We start from the raw sequence: 12,713 nt of genomic DNA on the forward strand, positions 1-12,713 counted from the left end.
TATCAGCAAAAAAATCATCCTTTTGTAAAATCTGGGTACACACTTTAAAAAATCCTGTGATTTTACATCTTACTAGATGCACATAAATGGAGCGTCGCAGCTCACGCAAATTTACGTGGAAAAACGTTTAATATTGTGTCTAAAATTCCATTACATGAAATTCATTGAAATAAAAAAAATAGAATACTGATAGCAACCGCCGCGATTTGAACCAAGAATCATTTGATCACAAGTACGTCTGTTAATCGACTGAGCCACAGAAGCATGCATCTGCTTGACTGGTAAAAGGTGCATTAAAATTCATACAGTCGCACCTGCTAGCAGAACGCAAGTTACAGTCGAAATCAGTAAAATTCAAACTCATCTAACATTAGGTCATCACAAATAAAATTTTCCGTCATTTGACAAATTAGATCTTTATGAATTACATCGTATGACGGATTAAGTCACCTGTAAAATTCAATTTTTTTTGGAGTATAGCGGAACTGTAGTGTACAGTGTACAGAACCGTTGCATAACTAGAGCTACGATCCTACAGATACTGAGAGTCCTTTCTCGAGCTCGAACCTCGAACATACGACACCCAGCTTGTAAAACCTCGCTGATATTGAAAGTACTTTAAAGTCAGGATATGGAAGATTTAAGTGCTTCAACGTTGGCATATTTTTCTCACATTACGGTCGGTATTCAATGATCAACGACGCATGACAGCGTAAGCTTCCAAGACAATATGGATTGGATAACGTTTGAAAGTCGGGCTTCGAATTCTTTGAAACTATTCGCGCTTAGCCCTGCCTTTGAAATGCGTTTTTCTAAGACCAAATAATTTTGAGAATTCGTCGCGGATGTATGCTTATTTTGTAAGAATTCGAACACAGAAGTGCTTTTATTTCGAAAATGTGTGAAAAAATGTACCAGTTTATGTAATTATATGTTGTCAAATTTTGAACATTCATTCAGTTTTCTAGACTTAACCATTTAAGACTAATCTCAAGATAATTTGACATAACATTTCTATGCATCAGACTTCAACTACGAACGACATCTTGTGAACGAGAAGACAAACTTTTAACAACCAGCTCAAGAAGATGTTCAATTTATCCGCCAATCAGTTTTTTTTAATTTAAATCGTATCTTTCTCTCAAGTTCAAAAGATTTTTGAAACGGAATTTTCGAAGCTTTTTTTTTATTCTGTACAATAAAACAGTGAAAATTATCCATTTTTTCTAGCGTTTCATAGAGTGCCTTCCTTGATTGCTCTCCAAGGTTCGCTTTTCGACTGGTGTATGGTTTCGGGTGCCGGAAGACATGTGACATCGGTTTGTTCAAACCGTATGTCAACGAAGTGCAATTATTTCATTTTGACCTGAAAAAGGTGTTCTCGTCGAACAGAAGTAAGACCGAAAGACCTAAATTACATTATTTAAAAACGGGTTTTAATGAAAAAAATAGAACCTCATGATGTCGGTGGGCCATTATTAATGCAATTTTCGAATCCAAAAAATCACAATAGTAAAAAAAAACATTTAAAATAGTTTTTACCATCTCATAACTACACTACTGAAACCAGTTCTACTTGTTGGTAACTGTCACCGTCGTGGAATCGAACAGCAAACTGATACCATGCCAGTATTCTTGTCTCACAAACACAGTTCTATTAATTCGCTAACGCGTCCGCTTTAGCTCCGAAACCACCGGGCTGATAACGCTAGAACCGCAGATACTTCAGCGAGAAACGGAAACAACTCGCCTAATCGGTTCTAATTCAACACCGCAGCGATTCGCGATAAGCACTGTTGCCACACATTTTAATGGCACTTACTTTGACACTTTACAGGGACAATATGATGCTTGAATCCATCATTGGAAATGTAAACGTTCGGCTCTGCCTATCGACCATTAATCACTTCAAAGTCATTTCGATCACGACCATAGCCCGAACAGGACAGTTTCACGTGACTACCGACCGAGGTTTGTGCGTCAGTCAACGATCTCAAACTTAACCTGAACTGGGAAGATGTCGTGTTCAAATGAAACGGAAAGTTGTTAAAACTGACAGAATATCCAACTTTGAATTCGAAGGTCAGAATTCCAAGTTGACCCCTTCAATGGGCCAACCATTCTATTGAAATCCCCAGCAGGTGATTCTTGCCTTAATGCTAAACAGTTTTAAATTTCGCGCGAATTTCAATTTTTGGTTTTGCTACCCGTCGCTAAATACTGCGCCGCGAACGGGGGTATAATTTAATCAACTTATTTATTTACTCCGGTGGTGGTGGTGTGAAGAGAGGTTACAATTTAAATTAGTGTTTGGTTTTTTTTCGGCTGACCTTGAGAGAGGTGCTTTTCCGTTTGCTCGAACTTTGTTGATTCTATTTTTAACAACAGGCACATAGACAGATAGAAAGAGAGATAGAGCGAGAGTATTACATGGCTACGCTATCAGACTGTATTTTGTTTTTGAAATTATTTTCGAGTTATTTCAGCCGATAATGCTAACCTTTCGCAACCCATGCTTTTGTTTCAGGTGGAAATACTTCTTTATTAGGCTTACAATTTCGAGCAGCCATTGTATAACAGGATAATTTTTAAGTTGAATTTAAAAACAACTACGAATTGCTTGCCAGATCATTAGTTTTTATATTAATAACATGAAATTACTTATATCAAGAACGCCTTCACGTTACGTTACGTGATTTAAATTTACTGGACAAATTTTGTAAATGTATTTGCATTTGTATATCCAAAATTTCTGAATACCAGGAGAGTCTCCCACCAGACTTGCAATAGAAATATTCAATACTCAGAGACACGATCAGCAGCGAATGGCGGAAAAACTCTAATTGTGAGTAGATGGGTACCACGTGAGTTGAACGACAGCCGGATAGAAGAACGTAAAAACATATGAAATTTCGTTCGCTTGTCGATACCAGACATTTAATGTTGTCAGCGGATTAAAATGGATCTGCTCCAAAAATCCCAAGTTCAAAACAAAAGCAAATGGTTCTAGCAGAGAACTTTGACTCCGTGTTTGATTGCGACTTCTTTTTAGTTATCCAAAACGGTGCCAATTTAATTTCGATGGACGCCATATCACCGATTAGGACTTTTAGCCGAATTAAATATATTACGAAGTGTATTCGATAAAATTAGCACACACACATATTTACTCACCAAAACTGAATCAGGGAATGAAAAACTATTAATGAGATATGAATAACAAATTTCGTCTCCCGTCCTGAATGCCAATGCCGGCAACTTCCTTTTCACTCAACCCATCAAATATTGCGCAACCAAGTCTTCAAGTGTTTTCAGTAGTTTTTATCAATTTTTTCTACTACAACCCAGTTTTAATAGTTTGGGGATGTTTGTGAAGTTCCGTCTTCACAATTGTTTAGAATTGGTCAGTTATGATATGTTCTGGTGAACTTTATATCACAAAATAAACTCCATTGACTCGGTACCAGTCTAACACGTTTCGAGTGCAGTGGCAGGATGCTAAATCTAACCAAAACAAAGTTCATCGTTTCGGATTCCGGATGAATGGCAAAAGACGCCTCTTGAGGGACTCTCCCGTTTGAATCGCAATCGCGTTGATTGTTCGGTGAGCGATGAAGGGAGCGCTCGTTTTACCACATCCGCAAATTGCCTGCCAGATCAGAGACTTCTGGGTATGATAATTTCAATAATTGCTTCTTTCGAACATCGTCCGGAGCATCGAACGTAGTCTTGGCAATGAAATATATCGGCCTTGGCGTAAGTCGCGATGCTACATGATTTGGTGAGCTAGCTCTTCAAATATTTACACTACGTTTCTGGTCATTTTTCTGTGCCATTAGACTACTTTTACGATCACTCCCTTTCTTCCTTCGGACACTCAGGTGCTCCTTGAAGGATTTTATTACACGAGACACAATTGGATTTGCGATTTCAAGCGTTTTAGTGATCCATCGGTTAGATGCCTTTAAATTTGGATTTTATGAAAAATAAAATTTTTCTCGAGGACAGTTGCTTGTTTTGACTGGATAACTGGAACTAAACTGAGATCTTTTTTACGCGGTTTTCTATGCGATTTTTACGTGACTTTTTTCACGCGGATTTCCAAAATCCCAGCCGATTTTTTTCAGAATTTTTTTTCTGTTATTTTATCAACTCTGGACGATTCATGCATTTGTCAGACATTTGGCATAAAAAAAATTCTTTAGTTTTACTGGTATTTCGGACTTCTGAAGTTACGCGATCCCAAAGTCGCAAAATCGATTAGTTACAGTTTCTTTTGTCGTGAATACGACTTACTTTACTATGGGGCGCCTTTTCAAAATTTACCCTTTGAGAGAATGATAAGTTTTTGATCATGAATATCTCTTGCTGTATCTATCGAATCAACATAATTTTTGCTACATGTCATCGGAAATATGATCACAATTTTCTGATAAAATTTTCAGTTGTGTGACATAATCTCAAATAATTCAAAATTATACTTTTCTGAAATGTTTGGTATGAACGAGTATCAAAGAGAATAATTCATAAGACGCGTTTGCCTTTCTCGTATTTTTAAAGCTCATAGCTCAGTGATCTGTGAAAGGATTTATATAATCTAACTACCAATAAAATCGAAATTTTTTTCAACTTAAACGTGTATAGCAACAGATTTGAAGTATTTCAATAGTACACTATTGCTAAACCTGTCTCATTTGACCCATGTCAACACCAGCCAATCAGAACGCGTTCTGAGGAAGAGAACAAAATATCTGCTGCTGTACAACAAATCGTTCGAGAAAAATGTTCCGAACAGTGCTTAAGGTCTGAGGACAGAGGGTCACGTGTTGAGTTTTAAATCGACCACGTGGCTCGCTCAATTCCCTTTGCGCATCGTATTTCTCTTGTACTCTCTCGTATATGAGCAAACTGTACCGGGTTGGCAGCATACATTTTATTATTTTGATGAGAAGTTTTATCAAAAGCGAAAAAAATGGCGGCTGCATTGAAACTGACTTTGTTTCACAGAAAAATACAAGACTTTATTTTTATCGCGATAACATATATGTTTTTATGTACTAATCGCATCTAAACTAAATTATCTAGACTTTGTCACGGTAGATTTATGATACAAGCCTTCAAAGCCGAGATATTCGATGAAAAAGTAGAGGTATGCATTTCCAAGCGTTCCAATTTTCAGCAGTTCTTCAGTCAGAAAAAAATACAACACGACCGCTAAACTAAATAAAAAAATTCTAAAAATTTCACCGAATATTCTCAACTAAATTTCGAAGACATTGTCAGGTGGGTTTTTCTATATTCTGCACCGTTTTCAAGAAAATTTAATTTGAAACGGGAAAATAGCAAAAAACCTACCACTTTACGGTACTGTCCTCAGCCCTTAAGGAACACTGTAGAATATGATTTGTTTTAGTCTTGTTAAGACGTCCTGAGCATGCTCAGTCCTTCTAGTCACATTTCTCACATGCAGAGTAGTTTAATTGACAAAACAACTTCCTCGATTAGGAGCTAGCTACGGGTTCGAGTCCCGTCTATGTAATAGCTTTTTCGCGGTTTTCATATTATAGTTCTATTCGCATGTCATTTTTTCAATCTGTTAGATACTGATCAAATTATAAAACCGTCGAATAATTTTTCGGCAGCAAACAAATTTGTCTACGTTATAGAACAGCTGAAAATGAAATATTTCAATAGAAATATTTAATTTGGCAAGCAATTTGATGTTTCGCACTGAAATAATTTCATCGAATAATCCAATTGCATGCAGTTTTTTTGCTCCTCATACATACCTCTCCCATTTCCAGATTATGCTACTAATTTTAGCGAGGGACGCATTCTAGAGAACTGATTCTCGTCATACCGAGTGTGACTCTAACGTCACGTATCATCATATTCTCTACACAAAAACCTAAGGAACATGGTTCAGAGAGCAATGAGGCAAACATACCGACCTTGAACAGTTCCACATTTTGTCATTAGGTGCTACGAGACGATTTTCTGAGCCGTCTAGCCTCTAAAATTGTTGGTGCACTGCAAAATTAGAATGAAATTTCAAAATGTCATTCAATATAGCAGATTAGAGTTCTACCACCATTCTGGTACCGCTCACCGTCGTGTAGTGCCGAACAGGAAGTCCATCACCTGCAAGAAACCTTGCCTTGGCTCGAACTAAAACGTCTGAATAGACCTTCTTCCAAAACCATAAATGAGCGAGAGAGAGAAAAAAACAACAACAACCCAATCCTGTTCCCAGCGAATTTTTTGGGCGTCTTTGTTCAGAGGATATAATTTTTTTTTGTCTTGCAGCTCGATATTCATTCTTCTACGTTTGCAGTTCTGTGATGAGATGTCGCGTAGCCAGGGTTCGTCTAAACCTGCCCGTCCGACGAAACGCTGATCGCAACAGATCGCAACCCGAAAACGTTCTGGGCTGGGTTGAAGGAAGGTCATTCCACCGTGTCAGCTATAAAACCGCATCGAACCAAACCGTCGGCGGTGGCGGCGGCGGCGGCTGCTGGAAACGGCGGTTGGCGACGGCGGCAACGGTCGATATAGGTTTAGCGATGATTGAGGAACACAACAAAAGTGAAATAAGAATCCACTGACGCGCGGCGAGACACACACACTCGGCGGAAGGAGGTGGGCCCGAAAATGCATCGCTGAAACGTGAATATTAGCAGTGGCAACCAACAGCACAACAAAAAAATTCAAAATTCGGCTCAGCCAGACGGCTCCTCCGATGGAATTGAGGGCAAATGTTGTTATTTCGCAGAACACCGCCAGAAGGATGCAGCCAGCACTCTAATGAACGGGTCGGAACATTCTAAGCTCAGACAGGAAATTGGTAACCCTATAGCAGACAGGGACGCGCAGATGATCACGAACATCGTGCGATCATCTATCGCGCATCGACTCGCCGGTTTTGCGAGTTAACAGTGTGAGTTCGGCTGCTTGCTGATGCAGACGGGTTTCCAGGGAATGAAAAAGGAATAGGAAAGGACAGGACAGGAGGGTGATGAGACTGGATTCACGTGCTTGGTTTGGTTGTGTTTGACCGAATAAAAAAGGAATAATTGATTCTAAATCTTAATTGTTATTCGTATTGTGAAAATCTATCGCAAGACGATTTTGATTGTGCATGGTGTAAATGATCTTCATCGAGTGCCCTGCCTCGGAAAGTAGTTAGCTTTTCATTTGTTTACTTTCGGAATTGGACTGCATTAGCATGGAGAAGAAACAGTAGGCCTGGCTTGGCCTGCAACTGAAATGTTTACAAGTTCCTATATCATGCCTACCGTAGTAAGAAAATGGAAAAGTTCCAATCAAAACCATTGTGATGCATTCTGCAGTGAAGCTTGATCTTCTCTAATTACTATTCCTTGCTGCCGATTCAGTTACTTTTTGGAAAATGGTGGCTATTTAGTGTATGTAAAATTTTATAGTTGCCCTGAAGATGAAAAATTATCCCATCGAAACGTCGGCCTTTAACGCAAAAGCAATACTTGACCAAAGAGCCATCTTTCAATAAATTAAAAACATAAGTTTTTATAAGTTAATTTTGAAAGTAGAAATTCAGCGCATCAATGCATTATAAGGTAGTATTGAACTGCTAACGACACCTATCGGTTCAACATAAACCGCTAAGCAGACGTAAAGTTAATGCTATTTGCAAAACACTCTTTGCATCGAAGTGCCACGACTTTACTGAAGTGCCGGAAGAACGAAACTGAGTAACGGCTTATTGAACGTCAACAGATGATAGTTGTTATTTAGGGCTTTCGGTACCGCATGAGTAAATTTTCACTCTTATCGATCGTCCAGTAAAGACATTTGAGATTTACTGTATCTCTTTTCTGATTGGATATTTTGGAATACACTGGCCATGACGATATACGATTTCACGATTGAATCGCGACCGGGATGTTTTTATTCGTAGCACCAGCCGTTGTAATGTTGTTCGTATACAAAGTCTGTTGAAACGGAATGGTTAAAGTTCCCAAAATGAACGTAAAACCAAGACTGTGCTTTTACAGCTGCGTAAAATTCACCTCGAAAAATACATTCAAATTCGAATGTTAAATAGGTCGATCTTATTTTTTCCACTTGAATCCTCACGAAATCAAGTGCCTGTCGATCACATGAACTACATTATAGACGGGGTCACTTGGACTCATTGTTCACAATTACACATTTCATTTCACTATCTTGCAATAGTTGTTAAATTGAACTTGGGAAGATTCACCTTGATCATGCACTGAAAGTACTAGGTGTTTCGCAAAAAAAGGTCTACTGAAATCTAAACAGATCACACAATTTGATCGAAAATACATTCTGTTCCTCAGGACATGAGGCTAGGTTTTGGGTAGTAAAATTTATTTATCATTATTTCATCAGAACTTTATCGGTCACAATTCAGTATTGATTGAATGGGAAAAAACTTGTTTTAGTTCACCAAGTGGTGTAATGATGCCTTTCGCATATCACTCATAACATCATAAATATTGCTGAGGAATTCTAACAACAACTGTTGATTGAAATAGAAACAGGAAAGTTGGATCGGACATAATCTAGCAAAACCTACAAATACTGTTTATCCATTAGTTCCAGAACCGAAAGTAGTATCTACAACCAATTCAGGAATCCCGTATGAAACTGGAAGAATCCTCCTTTTTGCAATTTTTGATCACTATTTCGAATATTTCCGAAACCGGATTTCGAGGACCGGAAAAGCCGAAGTTGGTCCGTATGACTACCAACAAATTGGTTCAGTTTTAAAGTAATCCGAAATTGAAAAACAAAAGTCAGATACACTAATCACCCTATAATTCCGGAACCGGAAGTAGGGTGAATTTGAAATTCTTAAATTTCCTATGGTATTTTAAGACTTTTATTTGAATCCAAAGTTTCAAAAATCTGTTTAGCCATTTCCGAGAAAAGTTCTACACACACAGACATTTTGCGTACTCAATTCTGAGTACTGATTCGAATGGTATATGACACTCGGCCGTTCAGGTCTCGATGTAAAGATCGGTTTTCACAGTGAGAGTATAACTTTTCCGTATGAGAAGAGCAAAAATTCCGTATTATTATTATATTCTATTATGAACATTGATTATAGAGACAAAGACTGTGCTAAAATCCCAGTTGGTTAACTTATCTCTCAAGCTCTATTTCATTCTTTGATTCTTTCGGTCGAGCTTATCATAAAAAAGCTAAAATTGTTCTCAACCGCAGCACCCTGTTTTACCCAAATCACACATCAGTAGACAGACATTCGTAACCGTTTCGTTTCCTTTATAGCGTATAAGAAATAGAACAAAGCACGCATCGTTCGTGTTGTGTTTTCTTCTTCCACGTTACACGTACCGGTGTTGTACATATTGTAATTCTATATGGCGATTTGAAAATCGGTTCAAACATCGCTGAGAAATCGAGATGAATGCTACATTTGCAGTTTTCTACACTATTTTCGGTGCTCCCGGAAATAGAGAATCAGTAGTGCCGAATAAAGTTTATATCCACCATGCTGTAGTTACGAAACCAAAAGTCTGATCCGGATGAAATGTTCTGAATTTTTTTAAAAAAAATAATAAGACCTTTCATTTGAATTTTAGTTTGTGGAAATCGGTTTAGCCATTTGCGAGAAAATATGAGAGCTCATTTTTTATTTAATTTTCTTATATTACCCTGTAACTTCGAAAACGGAAGTCGGGTCTAAATGATATTCAATAGCAGGCTATAGGACCATAATACCTTTCATTTGAATCTAAATTTGTGAAAATCGGTCCAGCCACCTCCGAGAAAAGTGAGTGCATATTTTTGTTACATACAAACACACATACACACACCCTCCGGGTCTCTGAGAAATGCGAGTGTATTTTTTTCCTTTTTTAACAAATTGTACTCTTAATCCGGAACCGGATGTTGGATTGGGATAACATTCAACAGTAGATTTTCCGAGCGGTTTTCGAAAAAAACTAGTGCTATTTGTATACACATTTCACCTCGTTACTCTGGAACCAGAAATTCGATCCGAATAAAATTTAATACTAGACTATGTGACCGTAAGAGTTTTCATTTGTATCGAAGTTTGTAGAAATCGGATTAGCAGTCTCTGAAAAATCTAGTAAGTAATTTTTGAGGACGCTTCTTGAAAATCATGATTTGCGATGTCCACTGTATCTCAGTGCAGACTAATCAGAAGCAGCGTAGTTAGAGTAGAAGTTTTTCTAGATCTCAACGTTTCTGTTTGATTTTTTAATTTTTTTTTTAATTTTTGGTGGTTGTTCAAAGTGAAAACTACGATTCTTCACGAAAAAATCCGCCGTTTTGAAGCTGCAAAACCTCCCCAAAGTAACAAACGACGAAAAAGAAAACGTCGGGGTCTGGTTTTTTATATGTAGAAAGTGTGTGCAAAATTTGAAAAAAATTGGTTCAGTAGTTTTTGAATGACGATGGACACGGACTTTCAAAACCTGCTTTCGAGGAAAATGCGTTTTGTCCTTAAATCAATGGAAACAATTTATTACTAAAGGGAGCCCGTAGGGTCTAACATTTTCAAAAAATCATATTTTTTCTTTTATAATTTGTTATAATGCAACATTTCAGGAATATTTGGTCAAGTTATTAAGTCAATCGAAGCAGAAATCGTGGGCCTGTGTGCCGAGCTCTTACTTCTTCGCAGTATGAGATGAACAAAGATGAAGGCCCATAACTTGCTGAGCTTTGTTCCGATAGACTTGAAAATTTCACAGAATATTCTTGAAATGTTTTACAATAAGAAAATACAAAGAAAAAAATAAATGATTTTTTTTTTGTACAAATTTAACCTCTTACTCCGGCATCGGAAGTCAAATTCGACTATGAGATACCATCAAACCTTACATTTCAAACAAATTTTACCATAATCGGTACAACTCTGTCTGAGAAAAACGAGTGCACTTTATTTTCATTCTTTTATACAATCATTCTAATAATCCGAAGCCGCAAATCAGATCCAGATAAAATTTAATAGTAGGCTGTGTGATTAGAAGACCATACCTTTGAATCCTAGTTATCAAAAAAAAATGTTCCAACCGGTTTTCGAGAAAATCGAAGGGACGTTTTTCTTTTTGTTCGCACATTTTACCACGTTACTCCGAAACCGAATTTCGGATTCAGAAAAAAAAACTAATGGTAGGCTTTGTGGCCATAAGAGTTTACATTTCAATCGAAGTTTGTAAAAATATGTTCACCGGTCTCTGAGAAATTCGAGAGTTCTTGTTTTAATCCGACTGAAACTCAATTGTAGGCTATGTCACTATAGAAGTGTTCGTTTGAAAATATTTTTTTACACATATCATCTCATTACTCCGCAACCGAATGACGGATCCGAATAATATTTAATAGTAGGCTATGTTACCATTAGAGTTTGTTTGTTTAAAAGATTGTAATAATCGGTCCAGCTCTGAGAAAAGCGTTCTTAAACCGGAACCGGAAGTCGGATTAGGATAAAATGCAATAATAGACTAAGGAGCCATAACATTTTTCCAGCAGTTTGCGAGAAAATCTAGTGCTAATTGTATACACATTGCACCTCGTTACTCCGGAACCAGAAGCCCGATCCGAATAAAATTTAATACTAGACTATCGAATTCTATCGAAGCTTGTAAGAATCGGATCAGTGGTCGCTGAAAAACTAGAGTGCACTTTTTTCGTTTTTGTAAATTTAACTCTGTTCATTCGGAACCGGAGCTCGGATTCGAATAAAATTCAATTGCAGGCTATGTGACTATAGAACCGTTCGTTTGAAAAAATTGTTCTAGTGGTTTTCGAGAAGATCGATAGCACTTCTTTAATTTTTTTTTACATATTTCATCTTATCATTAGAATTTCCATTTCAATAAAAAAAAATGTAAAAATCAGTTCAGCGTTGTCTAAGGAACTTCTTTCTTTTTTTTTTTTGCAATTTAACCCTTAATTCGAAGCCGGAAGTTGGACCCGTGTAAAACTCAATACCAGGCTATGTGACTATAGGGCCTTCCACATGAATTTTAATATGCTAAAATTGTTCCAGCGGATTCTGAGAAAATCTAATACACATTATTCCATTTTTTACACTTTTTATCTTGTTACTCCGGAACCGGAAGTCAGATCTGGACATAGTTCAATTCATGGTCCAGCGGTTTTTGAGAAAATCAAGTGAATTTTAGTTTATAAATATTAGCGCATCGATATCTGAGAACGGGAAGTTCGTTGGCACTTTTTACAAATTTAATTGCACAGTTTTTCCCGTTACTCCGGAACCAAAAGTCGGATCTGGTCAAAAACTAATAGTAGGTTAAGGGATTATAATAATTTTTGTTCCAAGCTACGTTTCTTGAAATCTTTTGAACGGTTTATTCCGTTACTCAGGAACCGGACGTAAGATCTGTAAAAAGTTCAATATCACGCTATTGAGACCTTCCGTTTGTATATTAGTTTAGGGAAATCGGTTTAGTGGGAGAATCGAATGCACTTTTTTTAGTTTCGCTTTGCTTGACGCCAAACCAAACCCAGTTTCCACTCAGACTGCTGTCAAACTTTTTGTTTCAAGCCAGTTTCGAGCTTAGTTTCAATGTTATAGAACTGATTCTACATGGAATGAAAAGTTCCGGGCCTCGCACAGAAAAGACGAAGAATAGTTTTGAACCGTGTATATTTTCGTTGAGAACAAACCTCTAGATGGCCCAATA

At 37.4% G+C, this 12,713-nt stretch overlaps 1 protein-coding gene across 3 annotated transcripts in view; it reads right to left on the reverse strand.

Annotated features, from left to right (window-relative positions):
* LOC131430572 (nuclear receptor coactivator 2) overlaps positions 1-12,713 on the reverse strand; it is a 475,967-nt gene that overhangs the window by 347,229 nt on the left and 116,025 nt on the right. The window lies entirely within an intron of this gene.

The sequence above is a fragment of the Malaya genurostris genome, chromosome 2, assembly GCF_030247185.1.
Source record: "Malaya genurostris strain Urasoe2022 chromosome 2, Malgen_1.1, whole genome shotgun sequence".
Lineage (NCBI taxonomy): Eukaryota > Metazoa > Arthropoda > Insecta > Diptera > Culicidae > Malaya > Malaya genurostris.